At 42.1% G+C, this 15,439-nt stretch overlaps 1 protein-coding gene across 1 annotated transcript in view; it reads left to right on the top strand.

Moving 5' to 3' along the window:
• The first annotated feature begins 7,233 nt into the window (after positions 1–7,233).
• The window catches only part of SLC38A3 (solute carrier family 38 member 3), a 67,312-nt gene continuing 59,106 nt past the window's right edge, over positions 7,234–15,439 (top strand). Inside the window, exon 1 of the mRNA XM_007427681.3 lies at positions 7,234–7,452. The gene's annotated coding sequence lies outside the window, so the exon portion shown is untranslated. The remainder of the gene's footprint in view (positions 7,453–15,439) is intronic.

The following is a 15,439-nucleotide window of genomic DNA, read 5'->3' as shown; positions in this document are numbered from 1 at the left end:
CCAGCCCAAGGCTTAGACTAATTACTGCAGACTTGATCACAGCTGTAGCACTGACCTCTTCCAAGAACTACATAATCCATGGAATTGGTGGATCAATGCTGACAATAGACCTGGCTGGTGCCAGCAAGGAAAAGCAGAAGAACTGCTACATTTTAGCACAAAGGCCTTTCCCTTTAAGGCTTTCCACTTTGCAGGATAGGGGTGGAGTCTGAGAGAGGGTCTGCAGCCAAGGCTTCCATCTAGCCTTAACCCATGTTGGAAGAAGTTGTTCACAGGGAGCTATCCGTGGTTCTGCAACTGGCCAGCAACCTGCCTTGGTATTGCCTGATGTACTGTATTCTGCAGGGCTAAGACCGGACAATAATAAAGATGTTCTTAAATTGCTGTACTATATTGCTTAACATTATGTTATTTAATTTTTAAAAATTTCATGAGTGCTTTTGTTTTTGTTAGCATTTTGACATGGAAAATTGGAATAGAAATGCTTGAAATAAGTACATAATGATAGTGATTGCTTTTGTTCCATCATGATTTCACATCTTTCAGCTATGGAAAGGCTGCACAAGTTGAGATATCATGCTAGAAGTATAGGACATCTACTTTTTTGCACTTAACTGGAGCTACCTTTAAATCATAAAACTGAGCTGAATTCTCTTATTTTGGCCACTAGCTACAAGAAGTAGGACAGAACATAAAATGAGGAAAAGATTAAAGACAACAGACTGCAAGACTACAATCAAAATAAAAACATAAAATAAAGTGCCAGAATGGCTGTTTATAATTATTGAAGTGGACATCATTTGTGGCATTTTGCAGCTGCTACAGTATTAGTGGTAAATAATTTCCCCGCTGGGGGAGATGGGCGGCATACAAATTTAATAAATAAAATAAAATAAAAATAAATCTTATTACTAAGGTATGCTCTCATCTGAGTCATCCTTAACACCTGATGATTTCACAGACACAGCCATGTAGTTTTCGGCAACAGTACTGAGGGGATAAGTGACTGTTTCCTTCTGAGATTTTTCTCCCCTAAATTCCCAGTCTAGTCTGCAGCGATGTCAGTAAATATTCAACGTTTTGCAGTTTAGAGCATTCAGAGGCCAACTTCATTTCTTAATGCTTTACTCCTTATGCCCATATGACCCAGCTATGTTTCATCATCACTCTTTCATAGGAAATGTTGAGCAAGAGACCAGTAGAAAGAGCTAGGAGGATACCCAATCATGGCACTTCCAAAAAGGTATGAAGCCACAGCCAATCAAATAATTGCATTGTGCTGGCCAGTGTCCTGTATCTTACAAGCTTCAATTGTCTTTTGCATCACAGAGCCCTGCAGTCCTACCCCATACCCTCAGTTACACTTCTCCAGTCTAAATTTATTAGAATCCATGCCCCACAGGCCTTATGATCTGCCCCCAACATGACATGTACACAGATTATAGTGGCTGTCTTATTCATTGCTGAAACAGTGCTTAAATGGCAATCTGAGATGTTCAGAGTTATGTCTTACAATCTTGCTTGAGCTCAGGAGGCCAACAGATGGGAATACTGCACATCCTGACAGAAGGAAATTCCCATTCTTGGGATTACTCTCACCCAGAATCCTTACCTCTAGCCTGCACTAGTAAGCGATAATCAGGTTGGGAAAATGGATAATTAGCTGCTTCTCTCCTTTAACCAAGTCAGCACAATGATTGTGACAAACATATTATTTTCAATCAACTGCACGAAGGAGGCTTGCATGCAGCATTAAAAAAAAATAAAAAATGAAAATTATAAGTGGCTACAATCCAGGTGATAGATAGCATTCCAGAGGCTACATGGAGCAATATCACGAGTTTGCCTTTGGATAACTAATGTTTTGTATGACAGCTATTTTGTGGGATTGTCCACAGAATATGCTTAAAAATCCCAGTCTATTCACTAGCCTCCAAAGAATGTATATCTTGGGCTCAAAAACCTGGTATATACTTAATCAGCACCCCTAATACATAAGAACTCCATCTGGAAGCACATTTCATATATTATGGATAGGTTCCAGCCCCAGCATTTAGGTCCTACTAATTCAGCTGGAGAGATTTAAAACATGTTCTTGGCCCATCCATCAACCCAGCCTTTTCTGTGTATTAATAAATTATATGGGTTAGCCTTTTTTAAAAAATGCCTCATCAGCAGCATCTGCAGTGGGGAGCATGGGGGAGGGGCCAGAATGACTAAAGCAGCATCATGGCGCTGTGATACAAGCCCCACCCCTTCTGTACATGCATTGGGACATCACACACATATGCAAAATAGGTGGAGCTTGCAGAGCAGTGCTGTAACTCTGCTTTCATCATTTTGACCAAAGCAGCAAGGTCCTATGGATGCAGCGGTATTTGACTATTATATCATAAGTAGGGTTTGCAAGAGAAAGTGGGAATAAAGGAAACGCAGGAAGGGAGAAAGAAAATAACTATTCATATACGTTATTTTGGTGAGGAATGGCTGGAACTGTGTATTGATAGGCCAGAAGAAGGGGAAGTGTAGGTTAGGAATTTGTGTAAGGATTTTGACCAATAGTAAGTGGAAGTGCTGATATAGGCTGACTGCACTGCTTTTGGTGCATTAGAAAAATAAAGAAGGAGTAACGCATTTTCAAAATATTTCAGTGGTCATGGAATTAAATTCTCAATGCTTATTTTGGGATGCAGAAGTACTGTATATAAACACCAATTCCTTATTAAGTCTATTCATTGAGCTCTGATTTAAATTTCAACTGGATAATAATGATTACACAAATCCTCAATACATAGCATTTTTTCTAATCTTCATAGAAGTATCTTTAATTCATATTTATTTATTTATTGGATGAATAACCCACCTTTCTGTTTATTCCAACACTCAAAGCAGCTTGCAACAATAAAAACACAGAGTAGAAAACAGAACAAAATTAATATGATTGAAACCAAAATTAAAACCAGCCCTTACAATAGTTGGTTAAAAACTTGGCAAAAGTGTGGTGTCCTTACCATCTTTCTAAATACTGAGATTGTGGAAGCTTAAGGGGCCTCTTTTGGGAATGCATTTACAGCCTGGGAACCGCACCAGAGAAGGGTCTCTCCCCTGCACTGACAGACAAGCTTCTAGCAACAGAGGCATCTCTGACTGGAGGGACAGAGGTGGTCCCACAGATAATCAGGCCCTTCAAGGCTGTCGTGATCAACACCACCATGTTAAATTGTGCCTAGTAGGGTGGCCAGTGCAGAACTTTAAATCCAGACATCATGTGAACCTTGTATCTTGCACTGAGCAGCAGCCTGGCCACTGCATTTTTGCCCCAATTGTATTTCTGGACCCTTCTCAAAGGTAAGCTCATGTAAAGCATATTACAGTAGTTAAGATGAGTTAAAATCAAGGCATGGATACCTGTTGTTAAGTCTGAATGACTCAAGAAGGCTCAGAGGTAGTGCCCTGTCTATAATTGTGCAAATGCACATGTTACCACAGCTCCTATCTACAAATCCAGTGATAGCTGGACTTAAGGGCCACCCCCTGTGAACCTGCTCTTTTTGGGGATTGCAACTCCTTCCACAACAGGCTTTATCTCAGTCCCAGTTTTGCCTCATTAAAAGTACTTCTATCTCACCTGGATTTAATTTCAGCTTTTTTTCCCTCTTCCAGCCCATTATCAAGATTAGGCTGCCTTCAAGGGTATTGATTGCTTCCTTGGAGTTTGATATTAAGGAGCATCACAACATAATGTGAGAGATTGTGAAGAGGCTAGAGAGAAGTGGGAGGAGCTCTGCACATAAACAATCAACAGATGGCTGAGTTTATTAGTTGCTTATCTAATTAATAGCATCTCGGTCCAGATTGCAGAAAATCTGGGAAGAAGAGCTTCAAAATTTCCAAAGAGATTCTGTCTTAAAAAACTCACTAATAAAAGAGGGCTGCAGGTTCATACAACAATTTCCAAAACGTGATACCTTACCTTTAATTTTTATGTTAACACTTCTTGTTGAAGTCTGTGCAATTCTTGCTTCCTTGGTTGTGCCCTGCTGTAAGAGGCTGACACATGCTATCATCAGCAGATTGATTACAGCCTATTCCAAAGATCTAAATGACCTTCCCCCCCCCCCCCCATTCATATAGATATTAAGCAGCATAGGAGAAGGCTGGAACCTGGTGGAACATGCTAAGTCAGCAACATAGTTGGCGTAGTTCCCCAGCCTCCTTTTAGTGTGCAGGGTCAGATAACCATGGGACTGGTCTCACCCTGGTCATTTTAATTAGCCAGGCAGGGCAGGGATTGAGCAAGTAAATGGGGGCCTTCAAGTCTGAGCATAACATTTTTACATCCTGTGGGCCCTGAAAAAAGTCTAGATTAAATTTCTCTTGCTTATTTTGGTCCATCTAATCTTGTCTGTCTATCTAAACTTAGTTGGAGAAACCAGAATGAGATTACCTACCCATGGAAGCACTGTTTCAGTGGGCAGCTGAACTAGACCAAGCAAACTAGAAGGCACAAACAGCAAGATACTAAATCACGTCCTTTGGTGCAATGCTAGGCAAGTTTTTTATGCTCAGACAGAACTGCCTGCATCCAAGGCAACAGCTTTTTTTTTTTTTTTAATCTTCACACACTTATTAGAGTTAAAGCCCATTAAGAGAACTTTCAAGAATAAATGTGAATCAGGGTTTGAAGAAATAGATTCGTGCAATAGCTCATTCCAATTTTATTCATGTGTCCCATAGGCATATTCTCAGATCATCATGCAAAGGATAGTTTTGGATTATAGGATTATAAAGGATTTGATTCTTCTTACTCTTGATTCAGTTCTGCTTTAATCACTGGAAATTCAGGTGCAATGTAAATGACCAAGTTACACCTAATGTCTATGGCAAAACCTTTCTTTCTCTCTCCCTGTCTCTCTTCCTTTCTCATGTCGAACTGTCAAATGGTGTGTGGATAGTCCTTAAGGTAGGGTGATGTGTTAGAAGAAACCTCAATAAATGCTCGACTTTCCTTCCAGAAGTATCCCATCACCCAAGAAGAGAGAGCATATATTTAATGGAGTTTCAAAGATTCTGAACAGAGATTCCTGGCCTCCCATCAGTCAACGAGAATGTGAGACACAGTTCATATAGGATGGTCTAGCGGGAGAAGACTAGGTACAAACTTCTCACAAGAATAATTTCTCCATTCTTGTGTGAAGCCTCTAACTTTTAGGCACTTGTATTCAAAGCTGTTTTGTGATGCAACATGCTGCCTCCACTTTAAAAACACAAAACATAATTATATTGCTTGATGTTAATTTGAGGTGTCAGCTGGCAGTTCCATTAGCTGACTAGAAGATATTGTAATAAAAGTGTATAAGCTTTGATCTGCAATTTCTACTTTTTTGAATAAAAAAAAACATATTTGAAAACATTATTTTTGTCACATAAGATTCTTAGAAGACACTCACCTCAAATCATAGGTATCTGTTTTGCTATGGCCTGAAGTTCTCCAGTTCACAATATGTTATGCCCAGAATAATGGACTGAACACGATGACATTTATATTTTTAAGGACATTGTTCTGGAGGCGAAAGTGGATTATTTCAAAATGAAATAAGTTCACTATATGCAATATTATCAGCATATTGGCCTATGCATGAGTATCTTGCAGCAAGAGTGTTGAGCAGGCTGTGAAGGTAGAGTGTCTTGCAGACTACATTAGAATAGCTTGAACCTTAGATTGAAGCTTAGGGTGGATCCTCACTAGTGGCACAGTATTTACTAGAGTCATCCAACTACTTTTGTACTGATAGAATAGTAATATGATTTCTATCCTCTCAGTTATGGTTGGCTGATGCTAGAAGATGCTACAGATCACTAGTGGAGATCTGTCATACTAGTTACCCATTTTCTTTTTTGCCATTGAATCCAGAGGTCAAAACACACTCGTGTCTGATGGGCAAAGATTTGGCCAGACATAATTATTGTGATTATGAAGTCACAGGCAAAGCCTACTCTTGAGTCTAAGCACTGCAAAAGGAAATAAATGTTGATTGCACTTTAGATGCAGCTGTTCTGCATCTCTGAAAATATTCATAGATATAAGATACTGAGAACTACTAAGCATCTTCAAGAGAATTTATTTCAAGAGAGAGACCCAGCACATTTCTTTGGAGATTCCCGCTTAGGCAATGTAAGCAACAAAAAGTTGCTGTAAATAAATACTTTAAAAAGAGGAATGAGTCCACAGAGATGGAACAAGGTGCCCTTTATCACCTCTTCTTCTACTTTAAAGTAAAAACATACTTGTATTATGTTTTTACTATAATCTTTATGACAGTTTAGGAAATGGCGGCGAATATGTGTAGCACAGGGTTGAACTGTGGAGTCCTTGGGGTTCTCTGAGCTTGGTTCTTTTCTTGCAAACGTTTCATTACCTGGCTAGGTAACATCTTCAGGGCTAAAATGGGATGAGGTTTGCAAATTTTAGCACTGAAGATGTTACCTAGCTGGGTAATGAAACGTTTGCAAGAAAAGAACCAAGCTCAGAGAACCCCAAGGACTTCACAGTTCAGGAAATGTTTATATTTGGAAAGCTGGCTCTTAAATAAAATGAAATTACTTAAATATATAAACTATGTTGAACACAGGGACGGAGAGAAAAAGGAATACGAATACTAGAAGCAGCCGTACATCCCAAACACGTGCCCGACCATTTTCCTGTTCTCATTCCATGGGAAGCGTCTCATTTCATTTCTTAGCGCGCTTATTTCTGAGTCTCAGCCGCGGCATTACGGCGCCTTTGTCCTTTTTCACTTCCTTTGAATTCAGCGGAGTCCAGTCGCCTCAACGGGCATCTCATACGAGGATCTCATTCGAGGATCTAGTGACCAGATGAATCCACAGGTTCGAAGAAAAAACGGGAGAGAGACGTTTTCTCTTCCCTGGATCCATGGCATCCCAAGGTACCTGGCAAGTTTATCGTCTTGGAGTTCGACCAGCGCGGTTAGCTCAGGCCATGCTGGGACTGTACGACGTTCCCCCGAGTCCTCGTCTTCCCCCGGGATCCCTCCTGAGTCAAAGCGTCCCCTCACCTGGCCGCTAGAGCCGCGCCGGGGCAGGCGGGCAGCCCGCCCTCGCCGACCTGCACGCGGGCCCCGGCTGACTGCTCAAGGCCCTGACGCCGGCCTCCCCCGCCCCCTCCGCTTGCCTCCTGCCCGTTCGGGGCGAGGGGGCGCGAGTGACGCTCCTCCGCCGGCCACGGAGATTGGAGGTGACCGGAGGGGCGGGCCCGGCTGGCATTAATCTTCCCCTCCATTGGGGAATATTGGCAGGGCGCTGTGATCCGCGAGCCGGAGGGAGCGAGCGAGCGAGTGAGCGAAGGCAGCCGCCGAGTCGAGCCGAGCCGAGCCGAGCGTCGCGAGAGACCCGCAAGTTTTCCCCGCGCGCGTCGGCGAGAAGCTCCTGAACGTAAGTCAGCGCTGGGGTTGCGCCCCGCGAGGACCCTGCTGCCGCGGACGCTTCGCCGCTCCTTGCTCACTCAGCGGGCACGGCTTTGCGGTGGGGTCGGCGGCAGGGATGCCCTCGGCCAACGTTTGGGCGAAAACTTTCGACTTTCGAGCGAGTGGCGACGGTGTCCCGCTGTTGTGCAGCCTTCTCTCCTCCGCCCGAACCCCTCTTCCACCCCGCCGGCTATTTCTAAGCAGCGTCGCCTCCTCGCTTTAGCCTCCGGCCGCGGCTCATATCCGCGCGCAGTTCAGGTGGAGAAGCGCTGGAGCCCGCGCGGCACCAAACGCCGCCGAGCGTCTCTCTTCCCGGGAGATTTGGTCAGCAGCGACACACGGCTCCCCTCGATTCGGGAGAGTGAGCGTTAATCTGTGGGGTGCTCGTGCGTGGAATTGACTCCGTTGAGCAAATGCTGGACTCCCTGGGATTTTATGCCGCTGCCTCCTAGACCAGCATCCCTCTCCTCCCCGCGCTCTCTCCTAAAACTTTCCCTTAAAAATGCTCCTCACGGTGTACCTTACTTTTTTATTCGGATTTTACCCAGACAATGATGGTGATAACGAAATTAGTTTATGCTAGATACTATGCAACCCCTCCACGTCATCTGACCCATCAAAAGAGAGACGAAAATAGAACTGGGCTTATTGAATTTCTAGCCATGCGATTTGATCGCTTGAGTCAGTGAGGACTCCAGAAAGGACTGAAGAGCCCCGTCTGCTTCCTCCTTTATGGGGAGCGTCTCCTGCACAAGCAAACATCCTTCTGGGGTTCAAACTATGAATGGATGGTCATCTTGAGACACTGCCAGTGTGACCTTCTCCACCAGTGGCCACAGCATTTATTGCATGTCTTCTGATGTGCAGGTTCCTCATTATGTGCTGTGCACCAGTCTACCATCACTCATCTTGCCCTGATGGTAGAGAGGAAGAGAAATATATTCCCACCTTGTCAGGTAGAAAGATTGCTTGCCACCCTGGATACATTTCAAATGTGTGCGCTGTCTAAGAAATATAAAAACAATTTTGCTTACTCTATAGGGAGAAGGAGCAGAAAAGCTAGCAGTGAGTTTGGGAATACTTTTGGAACAGCCCTGGCTTATGACATTTCTCAACAGAAATGAGATAGGGGTCTGTTTCGTCCTCAGACTACAAGGTGGCTGGAAGAGAGAAGGTTGCCCTCTCGCCTTTTGTGGGAGCCTCCTTAGCTACTGTTTTTAGAAGACTACAAGGATTTGGTAGAATAAAGCCAGCTTGTCAATTTCTCCCAAACTTTCCCCCTTAACTTTGAACACTAGTAATTTCTATATGACAGCTGCCTTCCTGACCCCTGAGCCTCTAATCCCAAATGTATAGTGGATCAAAGCAAAACAGTGCACTGCTTGAAGCTCAGAACGGTCCAGACAAGGCTTTAAACACTGTTTTACTCACAGGATTATATGAGGTGGGGGCAAGTAGCATTCTTTTCTAACTGTAACTCTTCTGCAGTCTCTCTCTGCATCTTCAGGTTTTCTCCTAACACCACAAAAAGGAGGAAAAGATAGAATAGCACAGTGTCTTTTGTAGTCTGGAGCCTTTAGTCAGGAAGCACCCACAGATTAAATAATTAAGAGGAGAGATAAGTAGAAAAAAAATATTCCAGGAGCAACCATAATAATCCTACCCAGAGCTTCAACATTCTCCGTGATAATGTAACCATTTTATTTCATGACACAGGGCCAGAGGTTGGGCCATGGGATTCCCAGGAGTTTCCTACCAGCTCCATATCCTTGTCATGCATAGAACTGATACAGTGGCTGAGAGCATGTGCCAAGGAAATTCTCAGTTAAAATCTCACTTTGGCACCATCCACGAGCCAAGCCCTCCTAGATTCAGTCAACATGGAATAAGGATTTAAGCCTACTGTATATGGTTGTTGCAAACTTTGCTGAAGTGAAGTCTGTGAACACTTCACTTACTTGACATAAAGTGATGTTTCTTCTGAATTTTTGGGCAGAATCTCACACTCTACCCCATTTGCAGATAAAAGACATATGCCTGAAAGTCCTCTAAAGTGCTGCAAAATTGGGTGAATGCAGCAGGATATATTAATCTCATTGCTAAAACAATTTTAGCCATACTTAAATACAGTGCACTGCTGATGGCAAAACCTTGGGAAAAGTTGCCTGCTAAGAGGTTGGGTTATCCAAGAGGATACAGATATGTCCGATATTGGCCAACTTTTATAGATTAAAAATAACTTACTTTTACCAGTTTAATTTTTAATTAGCCAAGGAAGTGACATCTGTTTCCTAGCTCTGGCGACTCTTGCAGAATAGATCAGATATCAAGACCTGAGCTGGACAAAGCCATAAAGTATGAAGAGTTTGATATCCTACAACTCCACCTGGGTTGTTAGTTTGGGAGACAAGAGATTCTCCTCTGTTGTGAATGGTGGAAAGTCTCATGTTTCAGTGCCATATTGTTTGTAGCGTTAGTAGTCTACTGCTGGACTACAAGACCATTGCTAATACTCTGGCTGCAGGCTTTTCTACACTCTCTGTCCCTGGGAAGGGAAGAGGGCAGAGTGGGTAGAGAGACTATGGTAAGGACATGCCCCTGGGTGAGTATTTATAGAACTTGGCTTATTGATGCTTTTTTTGTCATGGGGGAAGCACATGGCATTCTCCTCCCCCCCCCCTACACTGTCAGATAACTTTTTTTCCCATTTACTTACCCAGTGTAAAGGTGTCTCTTGGCTTACAGAGGGTAACTAAACAGGAGAAAAAAATCCTGCAGAGTGACATCTACAATAGCTATATTTTCAAAAGAGATATGTGCACAGTAGGAATCATGTTGGCTTGCCTCCAAATCTTGAAGAGAAAGAAATCAATTTTCTAAATCTCTCTGCACATGCGTGTGCATACAGCTAGTGCTGCACTAGCAGGAATACAGGAGATTATGGTATTCTAGCAAATTTGAGTCTAAGGTAAAATTGTTGGTTCCAGAAGAATAAGTTTATAACCTCTTTCAATTAGAAGCTGATTTATCCCAGGAAAGTAAGCTCCCGGGTGACTTACTGGTTGGAGTGTGGTTCTTAATTTAACAGAAGCGCTACATTGCTTCTTCTTTTGCAATAAAGGCCAACATTAAGATCAGATATTTTCCTGCCTTGTACCAAAGCGAAAGACATCTGTTTACTTCTGGAAACAATCAAAGATTATTCTTAGAGGATAGGATGCTTGTCAGTAATTTCAAATGTCTCTTCCTGTGGCTCTTGTCATTTGATTCATCTCCAAGAGGCTTGTGTTCGTTCATTCATTCATTCATTCTCTCATCATCACTGCCAGCACATTATTTCACATGATCATTTCACAAGCAGATACAGGAGGATGGTGTGGTAGGAACAAGCCAAGCAGTGGTACAGGCAGGGCAAGAACCCAGGCCTCCTTGCAATTTAAATGATGGTTTTCTTCCCTAATCACAAGAAGCCATTTGATGTGGAGTCTTTCTCACATTTAGGTTACTGTGTGGCAGACTTAATCAACATTGTTCTCACCCTTTGTGTATGGATTGTATCACTTCCCTCGAGATTCTGTATGCTTTGGAGAGAATGTGCCAGTGTGACAATCCTTCCTATATGAGGCAACACAACTCCACCCCACACTCAGTCCCAACACAGGACTATTATCTTCCCTACCCATCTACCTCTTTTCCAACAGTTCTTGACTTTTAAGCATTTGATTTGTATGACTTGCCAGAGAGCACACCAAGATCTTCCTTAGCTGATCTATGACATACCCAACCTTCTATCTTTCACCATATACATTTTGGGTGAAAAATGGATGGGTCAGATGTCAACCATAATATGTTTAGTTACTTCCCTGAACTCTAAGGCAGCCTTCTCCATCTGGTGCCTTTGGTCGGCGGGGTGGCATTATTTCTTAGTGACATTTAATCAGAATGGGGCAGACTGTCCTAAGGCTTGACTCAGTCATCAAAGCAGTTTTATTTCATATGCAGTTCCCTGACAAACATTTTCAACCTACCAGGACTTTTTCTTCTAAAATGATTTTCCATTTTTGTCATTACAACTGCTTATAGAAGAGGTTAGTTCCTACTTTTGAGTCATGTTGGTACAGAAGTAAACAATCTATTTATATCTCTTTAGCATGACATAGAATCAGAGAATCATAGGGTTGGAAGGGACCTTGGAGTTCTTCTAGACCAACCATCTTAAAGAAGAAATCTTTAAAAGTAGACTGAGTATCTGCACCCTTGAAACTGAGCCCTGATTTTGCATGGTGGAAAGGGCAATTATTATTAGCAGTAGCATCCCAAAAAATGCAGCTGGAGGCAAATCAGTTCTGGAGTAAACAAACCCGTTGCAGTCTGTACTGTTTTCTTTGGTACATGCATTGCAAAACAAAGTATTAGCTCAGAGTATTGACCTGTTCATCCAGGGCATTGTTTTCAAAGCTGTGTTATACCTGGCAAGACAACGAAACTATGGACACTACACATCGGGCAGGAATGGGTTCCACTTGCTATACACGGATATGCCTTACTGCCACCTATTGATTCTTATCCAGATATTTTTATTTCCCATTAACTCCTTGGTTTTCACTTCTTTTTCTCTCTCTATCAGGTCTTTACAGGCAATATAATCAAACTACATTGACAAAGATTCAAATGTTTTTAAAAATACTTTTTAAAACAACTCTTTAGATAATAATAATTTCAATTTGTTTACTTTTTTCAGCCTATCAGTAAACCCCTTTCCCCAAATCCTTTTTCCTCCAAGTTCTGTTCCCAGGATGAGTTCTGAAGTTGAAAGGGAAGCTGGCACACAGTGATGTGACCAAGATTGGGGCAAAAGATTATTTCTACATTTGAGGAAATGTTGACTGATTATAAAGATGAACATCAGGGGGTTACATTCAACCCATTCCACCTCATATTTGTTTCCTAAATTAAATGCATGTGGTTAGATACCAAACTCCACACAAAGATCTGTGATGGGATAAATTCTCCTTACTGGTTTCAGGAGGGTAGAGATTACCCGCTTCCCAGATGATAAAGTACATTTGGCATTTGTTTCTATGGAACCTTAAAGGAGGAGTGCTGTTCAGGGATTTTTTACCTGTGCCAGGCCATGCAGGCTGAGCATTATGGAAATTGTAGTCCAACACAGCTGGATGGCACTAGACTGGAGAAGGCTGTGTTAGGCAGTCAAATTTCTGCCATGTGGTTGGACTTTTATATAACCTTTTTCTGTGGAATAGCCCTACTTTGACTCTTCTTTATTGGGCTGTTGACTGACAGTATCCTGAGAGTGCCCTACAGTGCTTCTCTTTTTCATGCCATGGGAAATCTTACTTTTAGAGAAAGGTTTGAAGAGTTATAAATGTTTCAGGCTACCAGTCAAAAGTTACCGCACATCTATTCTGTATTACTGTCTTTATTTTTTTTTGGGGGGGGGGAATAAGAAATAAGATGATTCTTCAGTGGTGATAAGAAAAGTTCCACAACTAAGATTGATTATGATATTCATGTGCTCTGTAAACTTCTTCAAATGAGGCAAGAAAACCATAGAACAAATGTTTCATCTACAAACATCTTTTGTTGTTGTTGTTTAAAGATTTTGGCATGCACTAGATGAGTGAACATGCTGCTGTGTATTTATAACAAGGCATATGTTCACTACTGGCACCATTTTAGTACATTTTTTTCCTAACCGACTCTAGAACTAGATTTATTTAATGCAACTTTTGATGCTTGCATAACTTTGGCTGTAATTGCTGGAAGAGTTTGGAAGCAGGGTACCTGGATTCTGCATGCATTTTTCACCACCATTTTGCAGACCCTCATAATATGGAGTGCAATGACTATATCCTTCTCTTCATAAAGCCTTGATTTCTATGCATCACAGTTAGTGGACAACTTACATTCCTTCCCAAAGGGCAATTGGGGACGTGAGGACTGATGTCACACTTCCAGTCTCCATGGCTTTCTTGGCACCTGGAAGCAGCAGAAGGGGGGAAGTAGAACAATGGCCCAGAGCAAAACAGAAGGACTTCATCTGACCTATTATTTTGGTGCAGTGTCATCTGAAGTCAATAGCATCAGAAGAGCTGGGAATCAGCAACACAGGCCAAGACCTAACTGGCAATCTGAAGGGTGTATTGTTTTCACTGTCAGCTGAACACTGAGAATGTGAGTGGTAGAAAAAAGAACCAGCAGCATGCCTCCCAATATCAGTTGCTGGGGAACATGATCAGAGAGGCAGTTGTTGCCTCATGTCCTACTTGTGGGCTTCCCAGAGATATCTGGTGGGCTTCTCCAGGATCAGAACGCTGGCCTAGAGAGCCCATTGGCCTGATTCAGCACAGCACTTTTGTTCTTATCTACAGTACATGGTCTAATGCATACATCTCTGCATTTTCACAAACTAATGATTGAACAATCACTGTAGTATGTCCTCACTTCCAGCACATATTGGAAGTTCATGGCAAAAAGTTTCACCGAAGTTTGAAGCAGAACCATGTTGCATCTTTAACTTTAGCAATGCTAATCCCATTCCAGCTTTTCCTTTCCAATCTTCTGCTTTGGAGAAATGTAGGCAATTGGCAGACTTCTGACATACTGTATTACTGTGCATTCAGAGTCTGCATGCCATGTTCCTAACAAAAGCCTGGCATTGGCTTCACATGTATGTGAACCTTGTCTCTGATCTGCTCCAAATCATCCTCTCAAGCTGCTTCCTCTTTTACACCCCCTCTGTCAATATCTAAATGAAGTATTTCAGTTTCTGAGCAAACATTTTGAAAGCTGAGAAAGGGGCAGGTTGGGGGCAGAGATCAATAGGTGAGGAAAGGGTTAAGCACTCCCTCCTTCTGTTACTTTTGCTATGTTATGTTCTCTTGAATCATGCCCAGATACTTATGCATGAATTGTGTTATTCGGCCTGGAAAATGGAGATCTGAGAAGATGCATGTTTTCTTTCTTCATACCTCTCAGTGGCTGCAAGCTGAGACTAATCATTATAGCCACAGCAGGCCAAGTGACCCCTGCTTTGAGATCAGGTGGATGCCCTTAAGTTTGTCAATTATGTGGCTGAATAAATCAAGAAAGCAAGAAACATTGCCTTAATAATGTCCTCATTTCAGAGTAGGTTCATTCACCAGGATCTCTTTCCTGACTCCCACCTGATTTTCATGAAAAGTCTTTAAAAACCTGCCAAGTTCCCTTATTTCTGTGTTTTGCTTCTTGGTGCCTATAGCCATCCAGTAATGTTTGATGAGCAGTTAGAAGCAAAGACCTGTGTTTCCAAGAACATGTTAATTTGTAACACAGCAGAGAACAGCATTACATCAAAGGTGTTACAGGCCAAGTTAGGAAACTGTAAAAAAAAATTGGGGGTTCTGAGTGCTTGCTAATTAGAAAAGCAATACAAAAATATTTTAAATAAATAAATGTATTTCCTTAGGATGTGAAAATCTTTCCTGCTCAAGGACTTCTTCTTTCTTGCATTAAGGACTTCTCATTTTCATGTTTTTTTAAACAAAGGCATGTTTTTATGTGAATGACTAAGTAATGAGAGAATGGTATGCTTGTTTTTTTACAACCAGTCCAAACCTTGTGTCCAAGAATTAGTTCAAGGATGAGCAAACTGTGGCCCTCCAGATGTTGCTGGACTCCAATTCCCAGCAGAATTGGCCAGCATGTGACATGATCAAAGAAGACAGAAGTTGTAGATGAATACTACCCATAGAGCAGAAGTGCCTCATCTTTGCCTTTATAGCCAAATATCTGTATGGCATAGACTGATAAGGAAAGCCTTATAAGGGGCAATATTCTAAATATGGCCTAAATTTTGGGATACAAAAGGTTTCACCTACATGTATGGGAATAAGTTCCCTCATATTTTGTATGGAGAATACAGCTGTTAGCTGTAGGTATGTGAGAATGAGAGA

This window comes from Python bivittatus, unplaced genomic scaffold (genome assembly GCF_059951505.1).
Source record: "Python bivittatus isolate LINGU-HERP-01145 unplaced genomic scaffold, Pbiv_v1 ctg000080_np1212, whole genome shotgun sequence".
NCBI lineage: Eukaryota > Metazoa > Chordata > Lepidosauria > Squamata > Pythonidae > Python > Python bivittatus.
Note: the sequence above shows the minus strand (reverse complement) of the source record. Positions and strands in the feature narration are given on the sequence as shown.